The 16507-nt window shown below is 47.8% G+C and overlaps 1 pseudogene; it reads right to left on the minus strand.

The window, feature by feature from the left end:
* Positions 1–11377: 11377 nt before the first annotated feature.
* On the minus strand, positions 11378–16033 carry LOC123101562 (uncharacterized; annotated as a pseudogene).
* Between the last annotated feature and the right edge of the window lie 474 nt (positions 16034–16507).

Here is a 16507-nt window from a genome sequence, read left to right on the forward strand (position 1 = left end):
CTTCAGTAAAGAGGCGCTGCAGATTGGTCACCTGATGAATCATGGAGTGACAAATCATGCATGATCTCAAAAGACATGCATTTTTGAGCCGATGATTTTCGACGGTCCATAAGAAATTAACACACGAATGTTAGATTGTTTTCTCTCTGTCTCGAGAGAGGAACGCGGGAGAATGGAGAGAAGGTGTATTTATAGAACTTCTCAAAGGTATAAAAAAAATGAGGTTAGAGCTTGAGTTGGAAAAACAGATGTACACTGGGTGAGGCTCGATCCTACGTCGAGTACCACATGTAGGCCTCAAGCTCCACTCAAAGTGTCGGAATGCTTACTCACCAAGAGCATCTTCAATAGATGATGTAGATGCAAAAATAATTAACTTACACATCTTCGAGGACAAAAAACCTACCTCCAATGGATGATGTAGATGCATATATTTTTACATATTCACCTTCAGAAAATGTAAAATATAACACATGAAAATGCAAATTTGCATCTTCACCTACAGAAGATGTAAAACATGTGGCCGCACATCAACCGCCCAACTGCCTCCACTTTGCTTCTGCCCACCCGACCTGCCTGCTCGGCGGCTGCCCAAAATCGCCGCCCGCCCGCCCACCTGTCCCTCGATGTCTGCCTCGCCAGAGTAGTGACAATCGTAGCCGCCGATTCGATTTCGGCCGCCGATTCTAATCGAAGATTCGCGGATGTACGACCAACGTAATGCCGTAGACGGCTTGGTTGTGAACAGGTTGGGCTTTTTTGCTAGTCTCGACCCACCGTCGGAGCTAGGGGAAGCGCGCCACGCCGCCCGCCCAACGGCTGCCCGCCGACATCATTCTTCCCGTCGTGCGACGCCACCTGCCCGCGCGTGGAGCTACCGCCATGTTCTCTGCAGGGTCACGCCCGTCCTTAGGTGGTATGCAGCTAGGGCTGCAAGAAAAGCTCGAGACTCGTGAGCCGCTCGAGATCGATTCGTTTTTTGGCTCAAGTCGAGATCGACTCGAAAAGAAACAACCTGAGTTTGAACACTTTATCTAGCTCGACCGAGAAACGAGCCGATCTTGAGCCATTGCTGGCTCGCTCGATTTTAGCTCGATAGCTCGACAGAATATTATTATGTTAAATGATCATGCCATATATTAAATGAAAATAAGATAATTTATTACCATATATGTTATTCATAATTTTTCTCCATTTTATTTAACAACGAACATGAAAACTTAATTAAGTGCAGAGAAGATTTAGGGGCACGTGGTTGACTATGTGTTAAATATTCTATATTTTTGGTAAATATTCCCAGCATATTCACCTTAATTTTTTTGTTTTTCATCCATAGATTTATAATTTTTACCATCTCATTTAGCTTGAAACTAGCTCAAGATCGACTCGAGATCGATACAAGCTGAGCACGAGTCATGTTCTACAGCTCGATCATGAGGTTCACTTAGTTTTAACTCGCTCAAATTTTCATATGAGTTGAGCTGAGCCAACTTCAACTCGCTCGAGCTCAGACTCGTTTGCAGCCCTATATGCAGCCACCTCTGGCACAAGCCGCCGAACGGCTGCCCAACCCACCGCTATACATATGTACAACGGCTGTACACAGCCGCGTGGCCGGCGGCCGGTTTTGCATCTCCATTTTGCATTATTTATTAAAGTTGCACTTTTACATGACCAATATACGTCATCTATTGAAGTTGCCTTTTTTCTTTAAAGATGTACAAGCACTTTTTAAAGATGTAAATTATACATCTTCTATGTTTACATCTTCAAATTTATGTCATCTATTGGAGATGCTCTGAGGGTGAGAAGTGAAAGAAACCATCGAGACAAAGAAGAAGGTAACCTTGTTTTCATCGCACCACATGTAGACCCCAAGCTCTACTCAGAGTGTTGGAATGGAACATGCTTAGGGTCAGGTCTTTTGCTAGCTTTTTTGGGCTTCCAGAATAAGCTGCCCCCTACCCAGCTTATTCTAAAAGCCCAACCAAAATTTTCTTTTTAAAAGCCTACTAGTCAAGTCTTAACTACTAGGCTTCTAAAAAATAAGTTTGGTTCAGCTTCTAGAATAAGCTAGATAGGGGGCAGCTTATTGCAGCTTATTCTGGAAGCCACCAAAAAAACTGGCCCTTACTCACCGTGAAAACAAAAAAGAAAGTAACATTGTTTTCATCGCTATGTTTCCAATAACAAGCCTATGAGGAGATGGGGAAAAATGTTTTCTTAACTACGTCCAAATCTAGAAGGGCTTTCCTCTGATGTTAGTTACTCTTCTTATTAACCTCCACAGAATGACCCTTATAAAACAAAAATCAAATCTCCACCCTTCTTTTTGTGCGTGCTCATGTGTTCGAATTTGTTTTCCCCAATCAATTGTGTGAGATATCCCTTAGCTGTGAATTTATTTCATCACGTCCTAACTGTCAAAGAAATCACATAGTTCGGCATAGGTTGTAGTGGAGGACGTTGGTTTAATCCGGCTGTTCTTCTTCATGTTCGAGTAAGAGAAATTCAGAGAGAGAAGAAACATTAGCTTTTTGACACGAATTTTTTGGATTTTTGTGAACGGCCGAAGAAATTTGTGAGCTTGAGCCTCTTAGCGGTGGACCTCCTCCAAATGAACTGAGCCCCCCCCCTCCCCCCCGCTCCTCCCGTGCTGCTCCTGCACGGGCGGCCTAGGAGAAACCCTAGCCGCCGCCGACGACAACTCCACTGCCCACCCTCCTCCTCCCCTCGCCGCCTGAGGGCGTTGCCGGGAAAGCACGTGCGGCCCCTGCGCCGGCTTCTTCCTCCTCTCGTCTGGGCGTGGCGGCGCGGGGCGCGACCTGGCGGCGGGGACTCGCGCGTGACCTATGGTGGCACACTGTAGCGGCGCTGGAGGCGCGGATGGCTGCTCGTCCGGGGAATCCGCCGATGCTGTCCATGAGGGCTCCTGTGCCGATCTGGCTCCCTGGAGGTGGCGGCTACCTCGGCCGGCGGTCCTGTGCCTGCGACCGGGGGACGGCGGGGCGACGCGGTGGTGCTGGGCAGCGCAATCCCCTAATGGTGTGGCCTGGGTGTGTTGCCCTGCTCGGTCTGGGCGGATCCTCTGCTCCATCTAAGGCAGTGATGCAGGGCGGCGGCGACCAGGCAGGTAGGCGGCGTAAGGCAGCGGGACGACGATGGCTTGGGCACCTGATCTAGCCTGGTTGGGCTTCGACGGGCTGCACACGTCATGTACTGTTCCTTCAACGGCATGGTGCTCCTGGACCGACCCACAACACGAGGACGTCGGGGGCTCCTGCCCTGGGCATGGCGGTGGTGGCCACCTACTTCGCCAGAGATGGTCAGCCTGAGGCTGGGTGGTCAGATCTTCATATCCGTCATCTAGTCCCGGCTGCGAGTTGGGGAGATAGAGTTGCCGATGAAAACCGAGCCGATGGCGGGCAATGGTGGCGTTTTGCGCCGTTACACTACTAGGGAAAACCCTAGTAGTAGCGCGGATTTTTAGGCTATCAGCAGCGCGGGTGGCCGCGCTACCAATAAGGCGCTACAGCTAACTCTTAGTAGTAGCGTTGTATGTACCCGCGCTACTACTATTGACTATAGCAACAACGCTTTTACAGAACGCGCTACTATTAGTTAGCTGTAGCGATTTCCTAGCCCCGCGATACTGCTATATCTTTCATCATTTCAACCCCGTTTCAGCTTCAATAAACTACAATTTCGAGATACTAGGTATTACTAGATATCGATTTCATAAAGCCATAAAGCATTATAGGTATTAGGTAGTATTCCCTCGGTTCCAAATTACTCTTCATGGTTTTAGTTCAAATTTGAACTAAAACCACGACGAGTAATTTGAAATGGAGGGAGTACTAGATAACAATTTCATATATATTCAACATCCATCCTCAAGCAGTAGTAGGTGATATCGACGACGATCATCATATGTAGTTTTAGATGATATCGACGACGATCATCATATGTAGTTCTACATGATATCGACGACAATCATCATATGTAGTTCTAGATGATATAGCCACACACACATATGTAGTTCTAGATGATATCAACGACGATCATCATCCTCAAGCCTGGGCGGCGGGTGTTCCTGATAGTAATTAGGATGGCCTGTCCAACACGATGATTCTTGCCAACAAGGAATCTCTTCCATCCAACCAAGTTTAAGTGTGTGTGACCGTCGTCTGTGTACATGTGGTAAGTACAGGTGGTGACGGAGCCCCTTGCGGTAAGGCGTAGTCCAGCTAAGCCTTCTTCATCAGGCTCGATACCACAACTCGCAGATAGGTTCTTTGGCAATTTCTGAATAAGAAAAACATATCAATTAATAAATAGCTTCGCACATACTCTTACAAATATATTTCTATTAAGTCTATATTTCTACACTATCAAAAGACACAGTACTACACATTTGTACTATTTAATCATGAATTCTACTAATAAGTATATATGGATTATCTACTAGATTCCACATAGCATATTATCGACTAGATTCCACATAGCATATCATTGGACTCTACACTAAGCATATCATCGGATTTGCATTTGTAAGTATAACAATAAAGCATATATATATATATATATATCATCAACTTACTACAGTCAGTATAACATACCATTTCATGCCGATCGAACATGGTACTTGTCAGGCGGGTCACGAATGGCACCCCGACAAAGTCATCACGTGGCGGAATTATGTCCCATAGGTTGCGCACCTCCTCCTCGCTCAGCCTCATTCTCTGAGCTATGATGGCTTCATGAAGTGGGTTCTCATCATCTTCGTCATCTTCATCATCTTCCATCAGGTTGAGATAAATGACAGCCAGCTTGGGTCTTTCTGCTCTAAAGGAGAACCTGATCAACTCACCACCAGTAAGACGCATGTGGGCGATGAAACGGGCCCATCCATCTCCTCCAATCTGCGACATATTGCTTCCTTTCTCGACCTCCATAGTGCACGGCCCCAGGAGCCTCAAATGTCACAGTGTCTCCTGTCAGCTTGTTGAATTTCAACCTCACATTGCATGGGATGATCTGTGTAAAAAAAGCAAAATGACACAATGCATTAATGTCAACACTAAAAATAAAATAGTTGTTACATTTCATCTAATTTCTTACCTTCACATGACGAAAATTCGGCTGGAAGTAGATGCCGAACAGCTTGTCAGTTGCAAGGCTGCTGGCGCACCTTGACTTGCACAGTCGACATAGTGGTGGTGGTGGCGGCGCCATTTTCCTAAAGCAATATGAGCAAAGGATTAACGATCCACTTCACATGAAAGAAAAACAGTAGCATGTGATTTTAACTAAATTGGCACCTACATTTTGCCAAAAAATAACTTATTACAAAAAAATAAAAACATCTACATATCCATGTACAGAAAAAATAACAATAAAATGGTGCATACTAAATCAACTAGCCTACTAAATCAACTAAATCAACTAGCCTACTAAATCTACTAAATCAAAATGTTCTAAATCAACTAGCCTACTAAATCAAAATGTTGCATATGAACTAGCCTACTAAATCAAAATGTAGCAGGGAGGAGGGAGAAGGAGGGACGACTCGAGGAGGGAGAAGAGAGTAGGACGGAGGAGGAAGGCGGAGCGAGGAGGGGCCGGCCGGCGGCGAGTCGAGGGAGGACGGAGGAGGAGGACGGTACCGAGTCCAGCGAGGAGGAGTAGTTGACGGCGGCACAGAGGGAAGAGGGGTAGGCGACGACGGCTGGCCGGGGCGACGACCGCCGACAGGGGAGGACCGGCGCGCGCGGGGGGGGGGGGGGGGGGGTTGAGGGATAGTGAGTCTGAGTGTGTGAGTGTGGATCGCGGAGAGGAGCGTACGTGGGGGTGGAGATAGCTAGTTTTAGCAGTAGCGCTCTAAAGGCAAAGGCGCTACTGCTGAACTACCTATCAGTAGCGCGGTCCCAGTAAACGCGCTGCTGCTAGAACTAGCTTCGCGGCGGGGTCGTGGGAATTATAGCAGTAGCGCGGCTTAGAAGAGGCGCGCTGCTGACATGTCTATTTCAGCAGCGCATATTGACGGAGCGCGCTATTGCTACATTGCAGCATCGCCTTATTTTAAAACTCGCTGCTGGTAAGATCCTGTGTATAAGCTTTTCCCTAGTAGTGTTACCTTGTTGCAGGCATCGTCGTGTAACTTCTGTCGACCCACTCGTGTTGCTTCGGGGGAAACCCTACGATCTGGTCATCTAGATCGAACGATGGCAATACTGTTGTGTCGTTTCTCTCTTGAGAGCATCGTTTGTGGAGCAGCGCTGGAAGACAAAGGGAGGAGGTGGAGCTGCTAAGTCTTGCACGGAGCTTCGGTGGAGATGTCAAGTCATGCCTGACCGACAGGTGCTACGCTGTGTCATGCCTAGTCGGCAGGTGCTACGCATGACAGATCTTTCAGAGTCTTCGTGTCTGGATGGATGCGTAGGGCGGTGGCACCGTTGGCGCCGTGGTGGCGTCGACGGATGTCCGGACTGGCAAGGATGATGCAGACCTCTCTCCTGAAGATGGGTCAGTGGTCCGATGATGATGGCGGCTTCTAAAATGTGTGCATGTGGTGTGTGCTTTAGTTCTACCGCACCGGCTGTTGGTTCCGATACGTTATGTGGATGGATCGGCGAGGACACCGGTTTTAGATATGGGGGGTGAGAGCACTCCATATTATCGAGTTTATAGGTGTGAGTGGTGGTTTCGGATGGCTTGATGCATGTCCTTGTCAGTCCTTTGTGAAATAATAAATAAAGATGGATGTATGCATCAATTGATGCAGAGGCCGGGGGTTTAACCTCCTTTTTAAAAAAATGGTTGCACATATGTAGTTGTTTGTGTCTTAGTAATTTGTACCGAGTTGATCTTAAAAGTTGCTCATCTACATGTGTGTGTAGTCTATACAAACTTTGGGCGAAGTGGTTTGTTGAAATGTTATTTTTGTCAAATAGTATATAGCAAATACAACTTTTATTATGAGGAGCCACGCTCTCACTTGTATAACATGTTTTTTGTATTGATCTTGATCTACCGTTTCACCCCCCCCCTCTACAGGCGATCTAGAGACGATTAGGGTTTCAACCCCTCTTGTTGGTGTTGTAAACGGTTCTCCCTGCCTCCGGTAGCCCTATGGATCTTAGAGGTGCGGTGGACCTCAGCCCCTCATCAGCTGAAGGGTTAACATCTTTCCTTTACACAGTTTTAGTGTTCTAGTCAGGGTATGGAGGCGGTAGTGGCATACCAGAGTTATAATAATCTCCTTGACGCACTATTCCTGCTTTGACGGTGCACCTAACACTACTGGAGGGTGTGTGAAGGTCTGTTGTGAAGGTGTGTTTTCGGTGGATTTGCTTGGACGTGGTGGACATTGGTCTCCATTGGATCTGACTAATTTGGGTGATTCTTGTGGTCACTGATGACTTTATAGGAGGTATGACCCTTATGATCAAAATTTCTAATTGTTGACGAGGGTTTTTGTTCTAGTGTGATGGCCATTTGGGACTTAGCATGACGACTTCCCAACTGTCAACTATAACAAGGTTTGCCTAGCTCTGGTCAGAGAGGGTGATGACGGTGGACCGCCCGTGCTTGTACTCGTCGCTAGGTGGTTTATGGACATGGCTTTAATTTTTGTTACATTTAGGGGTCTTTTCTACAATTGATGCATTGTTTTGTAGCATAGTATCTTGGCTTATCTTTTCTGGGACGATAATAATAAACAAACACTGTGATAATATGATTGACCTCTAGTTCTACCAAATTACCCATTCATTGTGCCATGTCATGGTAGAGGGTGAATAATTCGGCTAGCCACATACCATGTCCTTATAAAATGAATATTTTGAACCAATTCCTCAATAAAAGTTGAGATAGGGTTGGCACAAGAACATAACAACACTTGCTTCATGAGAAGCAGTAGGTAACATGTAGGCTTAAGAGGCATCGGGAATTTAGCGAGGAGGGGAGAGATGGAACCGCTAAAAAATGGTGTTCCTCTTTTATCTTTGATGTTCAGTGCAACTTCTTTCTCATTTTGTTAACATGGCCATAAAATTTGTAGCATTCTTAGTTTGCCGTTGGCCCTCACTTGGTAAATTGATGCTTCATGTGGCACCTAAAGTATACGAGCAACGTTTGATGCCTTATGTTTCTCAGTTATTCCCCCATCGAATTACCATTTGTTCATACTCATGCCTCCATTTTGTGTTGAATCAACTGTGTTATACTCCTTCAAATGAAGAACTATTCTAACAACAAAGTGTAAATGTGATCTTGAAGGAAAAAAAATTAAATGCAAACTTTTGATTCTATAAGTAAAACACTTCATAGCTTCTGCTCATTAAACATCATCCTCACCGTGTTACCACAAATAAGTACACTGGTAGGAGGTGTGGAGAAATTTCCTCTTGGGAGGATATGTGAAGAAGAGTACCGAGATGAGAGGTGAGCTGTTGAAGATCCGTAGAAATCAAGAGGGGACCTCCACAACAAATAATAGCTTCTCCTATATAAAAATCCACCCCCTCCTTTATACTCGTGCAAATGTGTTCTTCCGGTCCAATCAATTAACTGATTCTGTGATTGTGAATTGATTTCATCCTATTGTATCTATATACAAATTAGTGTACTCCTATCCGATGGGAATCAACCACTGGCCCTCGTCCGACCGGGTGGAGAAGGTATGGCTTGTCGAGATGCCGACAGGTGGATGCTCCTTGTGGGAGGGTGGAGCGAGATCATCGACCAACAACGACCTACCTGGTCGTACTTGTGAAGGGCGAGAAACTTTTCATGAAAGTTCACATGCATTGTTGGGCCCCCTGGTTTTAGATGTTGTGATTTGATGGGAGGTCTGGGTATGCAGCCCCGACAATCTGCACCTCTTCATTAAGTAGATAAAAGTAGCGACAAATGTCGTCAAGTTAGTGGCTTCAGACATGTTGATGTATTATTTTGTAAGGTCTTGATGAATAATTAATAAAATGACTGCATGCGTCACCCTGATGCAGCAGCCATGGGTCATCCTCCTTTTCAAAAAGTAATAATATGAGCAGTAGTTAGCTAGTAGCTTTTGCCAAAGCCACTTAAGGTTGGTGACCTGAAGGTAGATAGATAGATAGCTCTTTCTAGATGACTGTCTTATGATCTTGGTGTGAAAACATGGTTTATGAAATCAATAAACTTGAAATTTTGAACAGATGATCGTTTATAGTCCATAAGAAATGAAGACATGAGTGTTTGATTCTAGACATAGGGAGAGCATCTTCTCAATAATTAAGAGATTTTTTGCCGTCTCTAAAAGGAAATAAGGAGAGAGAATAGATGAGATGGTCTATGTATTTATTTTTTCTATGGGCGGGAGTTCATAAGAATGCATTTTAATTACTGGAAATTTACAAGACGGAACTTATGATCCAGAGGCTTTATAGCAAAAACTCCTAAAAATTCTACTTAAATCCATTTGAAAAATCCACCACCGAAGGATGCCCTTGAACATGCTTTTTTAGGGGATTACCATGTTTTAATATGCATGGCCATACCTAAATAAGTGCATGATGTCTTTATAAGAATAAAAAATTATGCTCCGCACACAGAAAAGCAAGTTACGGAATGGCGTTTTTTTAAATCATATGGCATAACAGTAAAACCATGCTGTTTAACAACATGCGGAAGTACTTCAATGGTCACAAATTACTTCAACGTTGCCATGTAGGTTGGATGGCGCACTCATGCTTTCCATTATTTAAAATGTAAATATCTAGTTATTCACGTAGGAACCCAGTACGTGAGGGACAACTAATTAACCAAAATAGACGGGTGCGTGAAACTACAATGTATATATTAACCAAAATAGATGTATTGAACGACCGATAGATCGAGATGTAAAATGAATGATGATGCATTGGATAGAGGATAAAGAAAACTAAAGAGTTGCACTTTGTGGACCAAACCACCCTTCAAGGGCATGGCCAACGCTCCAGCGTGTGGAAGCTGCCCCATTTATAAGTCCACGTTGAGTGTGGAAGATAGATAGAGAAAAGAAGTACGGTTGCAATGTTGAACTGCTTCCTGCAAAACGAGTAGCCATCTCAGTAGAAGCGTGAGGGAAAAGGAATTACGAGTGGAACAAGGAAAAAAGACGAAAAATGAGAAAAGGTACAGTACAATACACGAACTGATGATGCTATAGTACAATGCTGGCCTTTTTTTGAAACGAAGCAAAAGACTTGCCATTTTTATTGATTAAGAAGAAGAGAATTGCCCGGTTAATTGATGAAAAATCGGGCTAAAACCGATACAACACAACCCACATGACATGGGCACCACCGGCCAACTTGGCAACCGACATGGAACAGAATCCACGACAGCACATGCCAACAGATGGCCACACTTGCAAGCAACCGACAGCTCTGACTTCGACGACGAGAAACAGAAGGGAAATATGCAGGACTTGCGCCGACCGTGCCCTCTACAAACGACCGCCGAGTGTTTGTCAGCGTCACCACCTGGACTCGCTCCAACACAGCTCCGACTTCAAAGCAACCAAGCAACCACGGAAGAGCACCTCGGAAACGCCGGGAAGAACCGACTACCGAAGATCATGCCGCGACCCAAGCTCTTCTCGACGCCACCATCGTTGCCAAACAGAAACCAGTGCCCCACCTCAGCAAACCACACGGCGAAGATGCCGCCATTGACGGCGAAGATGCCATCATCCACCAGTCTCTCCGTCGTAGCCGGCTCTGAGACGATGCCCCCAAGGAGGAGAAAGACGCTAAGACGCCCCCATCGCCCGATCCAGCAGATCTGAGGTTTCCCTCCGGAGCCAAAGCCATGGGTTGAAGGAGGAGCACCTCCAGGACGATGCTTTCAAGAAAGATAGCGGCACCCGCAGGCACCGCCGTTGTCGGCTTCGGTGAAGACCGGAGCAAGGATTTCTCCCGGAGATGTGCCTACCACCTGCCACCACCGACCGCCGCCCACTAACCACCACCTCTGCCGAGACCGACCTCACTCTGGCCACGGGATCCCACGATCCACCGCGGCCAGACACACACCACCCCCTGGCCGAAGTCGCCACCACCGAACCCGGGGCCGCCGCCCCGGCAACACCATCTGCCACCATCTTGGACTAGCGCCATCCACGAGTCCCAACAGCCGAAAACTCAGTCAGGAGACGAGCTGCAGCGATGACACCCTCAACAGGCATGGTTTTCACCAGCAGCCGCACCCCACGACCGAAGACCGGCTGGACCAGCCGGCATACCAGGGCCACTGTTTCGCCCACGTGAACACCACAGCCATCGTCACCCGCCACCGTCCTGGGTCCGCCGCCCCGAGATCCAGCCTCCACTGCCCGTCGAGCAGCGCCCGACTAAGCACTAAGTCCAGTCGAGCCGACCATGCCCAGCCACCACCCTCCCACAGCATCACCGCCTGGAGCAGCGGAGCAGCGCCGCCCCCGCTCTCGAGAACGGTGACCGAGGGGTCCCGCCGCCGCCGCGCTGCCAGGGCTTTGCCCGGTGACGCCTTCGGCGGCGGCGAGAGGAGAGGGAGGTGCAGGAGGCCTGCTCGAGCCCGCAGGGGCACCCCGGTGCAGCCCGGCGCGGCCGCACGGGAGCGGGACAGAAAGAGGGGGAGGGCCCGACTCGAACCCCTCCGCGGGGAGAGGGCCGGCAAAGACGACGCCGAGCTTTGGGATGGATGGAGTGAGGACGCTGGAGGGTCCCGGATCTGTGCTTGGTTGGGCCTGAGGTGGCCGGAGGGGGGAGATCAGTCGGTGGCGGCAGCGCCTGCACCTGCGCGAGCGCGAGCGCGAGCGCGAGAGGAGCTCCGCTAGCCAGATATGCCGGGCCCTTTGGCCTTGCCTTACCCTGATATAGCAATGCAAGGGTTGAACACATTCTTTCCAACAAACCACCTACCTAGTGTGAAAGGAGGAAGTATCTTGGAAGTAGATAGGAAAACATAAGTCACCACATAAGGGCTAAATTTCGTGTTTTGACCCTTTTGACAAAGAATTTTAGGATTTGACCCTGATTTCAAAAACATTCGGGATTTGACCCTTTTGCTACCGCCAGGGGCTCTGGCGGTAGGGTTAGACAACATACCGCCAAAGCACCTGGCGGTAGGGTGCCGACGGAGGGGGACGACGGTCGTTTGACTGCGCTGACGTGGATAAGTACCTACCGCCAGGGGGCCTGGCGGTAGCCTAACCCTACCGCCAGATCCCCTGGTAGTAGGGTGTGGCAGGGTTTTGCCGCACAAACCTTCTGTAACGAAATGTGCAATGGACCTGGCGGTAGGTTCACCCTACCGTCATGGGGGCAGTCGGTAGGCTGTGTGACCGTACCGCCAGGTCCCCTGGCGGTAGGGTCCTGTGTTTTTCCATTGTAAAGCTTCTGTAACAAAAAATGCAAGGGCACTGGCGGTAGGTGCGCCCTACCGCCATGGGGGCTGGCGGTAGGGTTCTCTGTTTTGTTGTTTCTAGTTCATTTGGTTGCTTGTTTTCGAATTCAATATGACAGCAATACCACAGCAAGTTTTACAAATATGACAGCAATATCACAGATTTTAAACAATTAAACTTGGGCATCACATAGATCCACATTAGATAACTTGTGCATATAACATTTCAAACGAACTTCAACGGAGTTCCACATAGTAGCAAACACATAGATCCACAAATAGCAAACACATAGTTCCACGTAGTTTCACAACCACTAGACAAGTTCAATCAAACGAAGTTCAACCAAACTAAAAGAGTCAAGTATCGAAGAGCATAATCAGTTGCTCCTTCCCCTCTTGGAGGTACGATCCTCGTTACTCTTTGAACGAGTCTCTCCGGTCTTCTTCTTGGGCCGGCGAGGAACCGGTCTCTGGAAAGGGTCTGGACTTAGCAAATCCTTCTTCTTTGGATACCTCTTCGGCAGCTGAGATGCTTGAGATGTTTGAGTTGGTGGAGGTCCATAATCTTCATCGTACTCCTCCTCCTTGTTGCTCTCCTCCTCCTCCCCTTCTTCATGTGTGGCCTCCTCCTCGTCCTCGTCCTTGTCCTCGTCCTCGTCCTCCTCCTCCTCCTCGTCCCCAACCAACCTAGACGATGAGGGAGCATGGCTCGATGAGCCGATGAGACCCTGTGTGGCTACTGGCTGATAAGCTTCAACTGACCCAGTTCCAGCACACCCAAGCAGCCCTACCAGCTTGCGACAACGCTTCATGAACTTCTGCACTCACAATGAAACAAGGGCATAATAAGTATCAGATCGACTGATTGCAAGTGAACAAGATGCATCTGTTTCGAGGAGGCTGAAATTGTACCTTCATCGTCCCCTCACTTTGTTCTCAGATTCTATGCTCCCGGGGAGATCACCTAGTGCATCTGAGGCTTCAAAGATGCATCTATTCAGCTCACCAGACTGCAACTTCATAAGTCAGTCACGATGACGAGTAAACTAATTTAAATACAACCGTCGGTTCAAACTTACCACTCTGTTGATGAGGGGTGCAAACTCCCTAAATCCACTGTGCATGTCTCTGATGCCGGTCTGGTAGGCCTCTTCCTTGGGGTCATCCCTCTCCAGCTCCGCAATGTCTTCCTTCGTCCACCGAGGCCTGAGACGAAGACGGTGCTTCTGGCCATCATCGTACCACCACATGCGTCGGCTCAGGTAAGCATCACAGTCAGTCACTTTCCTCTCCACGTCGTTACGGTACCTCCGTCGGTTCCACTCTGTCACATGAGTTTTATGCTCCTTTCCCCAGTCTGTGATCGACTGATTCTTCTGTCGGCTCATCCTGCAAGGCATAAGCAACAAGAATCATCATAAGCGCAATGAGATCATCATAAGCAACAAGAAACATGATAAGCGTAATGAATTCATGGGCACGGAGAATAAAGCGCTCACAGGTGGAGCGCGTGGCCGCCGATACCGGTGGGCTGGCCCGGTGGGGTATGCTGATAAATCCCAAACTGCGTGGCCACGCGGTGTGGCAGGTGCCACTCGACGGCGTACACACAGATCATGGGCACGATGCACCGCCAGAGACCACGGTCCGCATCGCGCATCACATTTAGATCAAAGTCCCACTCTCGGTCATGATACGGCCACCAGTTTACCTGTTACATATACATTGGTAAGTTCCCACTCTCGGTCAAAAGTGGAATCAAAGAGAAATGTGTTGAGCGAGTTCATATACCTGCGTATGCATCAAAGCGTCCAACTCGTTGGTGTAGGTCTTGTACGAAGTCTTGTTTAGGCCCGTGTAGAGTTTGACAACGTCCCACTCGTAAGCTACGGTGGGGTGTCGAGTCTCATCGCCGTCTTCGCTATAGGCACCCCACGGGCGTCTTGGCAACTTCTCCGGACGCCCCACCGGCAGACGCTCCCACATCCAAATGGAGAAGGCCCAGACAAAGCCACCCATATTGGACTTGTCTCCCGTCCTCTGCGTTGCGTCGTCAAGCTCCAAAACATCAAATGAGGATCAGATATAAGAAAATGTCATGGACACACTTTCGTAGGTAGGTAGGCAATTAGATCCTCTCTTACCAAACGGTATAGGTAGGCGACAGATGCAGTCCCCCAACTGTACCCTACCTCCCAGTCCGCTAGGAAGAAGAGATACGACCAGTTGGCAGAGTTCCCGGAGCTGTCTGGAAACACGACCTTCGTGAGAAGATACCACAGGTAGGCCCTCGCGTACCACGCGATGGTCGTCTCGTCGGCGCCTTCGGGGCATTTCTGCCGGTGCTCCGAGAGCCAGGTCAACGACACACCGGATGTACGGTTACCCTTGACAGCGGGGCAGTCGCCGATGAGGGCTGCAACCCTCTGCTGCCAGTTGGTCCTCTCCACTCGCCCGGTGAGTGCATGGCTCTCAATCGGCATGGTAGTAATCATCACCCAATCCTCGAGGGGCACCGTCATCTCCCTGCATGGCAGATGGAAAAAATGGGTCTCCGGTCACCACCGGTCAATCAACGCTGTCAGAGCTGCGTGGACAAGCGTCGGTGGCTGACGCTTGAACTGCAACACAAAACCCAACAGACGGGCTCTCTTGAAGAACGACGCGTAGCGCTCGTCGTAGTCCATATGCCCATGAACCCCGTGACCCCTCATGCGCAGTGGCTGGAGCATCTGTCAAAAAGTGAATGCCAAAAGTTACGAAATTATTTTCATCAATCCGAAAACTTTCATCAAAATTTCATTCGTATCACTTACCTCTCCGTTCTCTATGAACCAGGCACGATGACCCTTGTCGAATGCCCACTCCAGCATGGAGTACCGTGGGCCGATGTTGTCCGTAAGACGTGGACGCCTTAATAAAATTTCATAAACAAAACCACCATAAGCATAAAGCATACATAAACAAAAAATGAACTCAAATCATATCAACATGCATCATATCAAAATAAAATTTTAAGCATATTCCTCCAACAACAACTACTACACATGATGGATCAAATCATATCGACATGCATCATATCAAAAAAAATCCTCCAACATACATCATATCATCATATTTTTAAATAAAATTTTCCAAACAACATATTCATATCATCATATCAACAGGCATCATCAAACTAGGGTTCATCTTCACACCAGATCATATCATCATATCAACATGCATCATCAAACTAGGGTTCATCCTCATATCATCATATCAACAGGCATCATCAAACTAGGGTTCATCTTCACACTAGATCATATCATCATATCAACATGCATCATCAAACTAGGGTTCATCCTCATATCAACATTACATCATAATTTTTTTTAACAAAAAAATTATGAACTAGGGTTCATCTTCGCACTAACATATGAAATATTGATTAGAGTTCATATCCAATACCACTAGTTACTAAAGAACTAAGAACTATAACTACAATCAATCTTAGGTGAAAAAAATCCAATCTAAGTTCAAAAATATGAGGGATTTCAAGCAAATAATGCGTCGTATCGGAAGCAAGTTTGCAAAAACTAATTGGAGGGATTGGAGGAGCTTACGTTTCTCTCTTCGGGGCCATCTCGATCCACAAAAACGGTGAAGAATCGGTGAAGATCCGAGGGGGGGAGTGGAGGAGATGAGAGAGGGAGAGAGGGGCGGCTTGGGGGAGAAAATAAGGAACTGCCGACGGGGGGAGGGGGGTGCGGATATGGGCAGGGGCGCGGGGGTTTCGGGGCAAATAACTGCCCGAACCCTACCACCAGGGGCTCTGGCGGTAGGGTTAGATAGGGTACCGCCAGGTCCCCTGGTGGTAGGGTGCGACGAAGGGGGACAGTGGTCGTTTCCGCGTGCTGACGTGGATAAGTACCCTACTGTCAGGGGCCTTGGCGGTAGGCTGTCTAACCCTACCGCCAGAGCCCCTGGCGGTAGGGAAAAGGGTCAAATCCTGAAAAAATTTCAAACCAGGGTCATATCCTGAAATTCTTTGTTAAAAGGGTCAAAACACAAAATTTTGCCCTACATAAGTTGTTTCCATTGTACACATGACAATGGG

Source organism: Triticum aestivum, chromosome 5A (assembly GCF_018294505.1).
Source record: "Triticum aestivum cultivar Chinese Spring chromosome 5A, IWGSC CS RefSeq v2.1, whole genome shotgun sequence".
NCBI classification, from domain to species: domain Eukaryota; kingdom Viridiplantae; phylum Streptophyta; class Magnoliopsida; order Poales; family Poaceae; genus Triticum; species Triticum aestivum.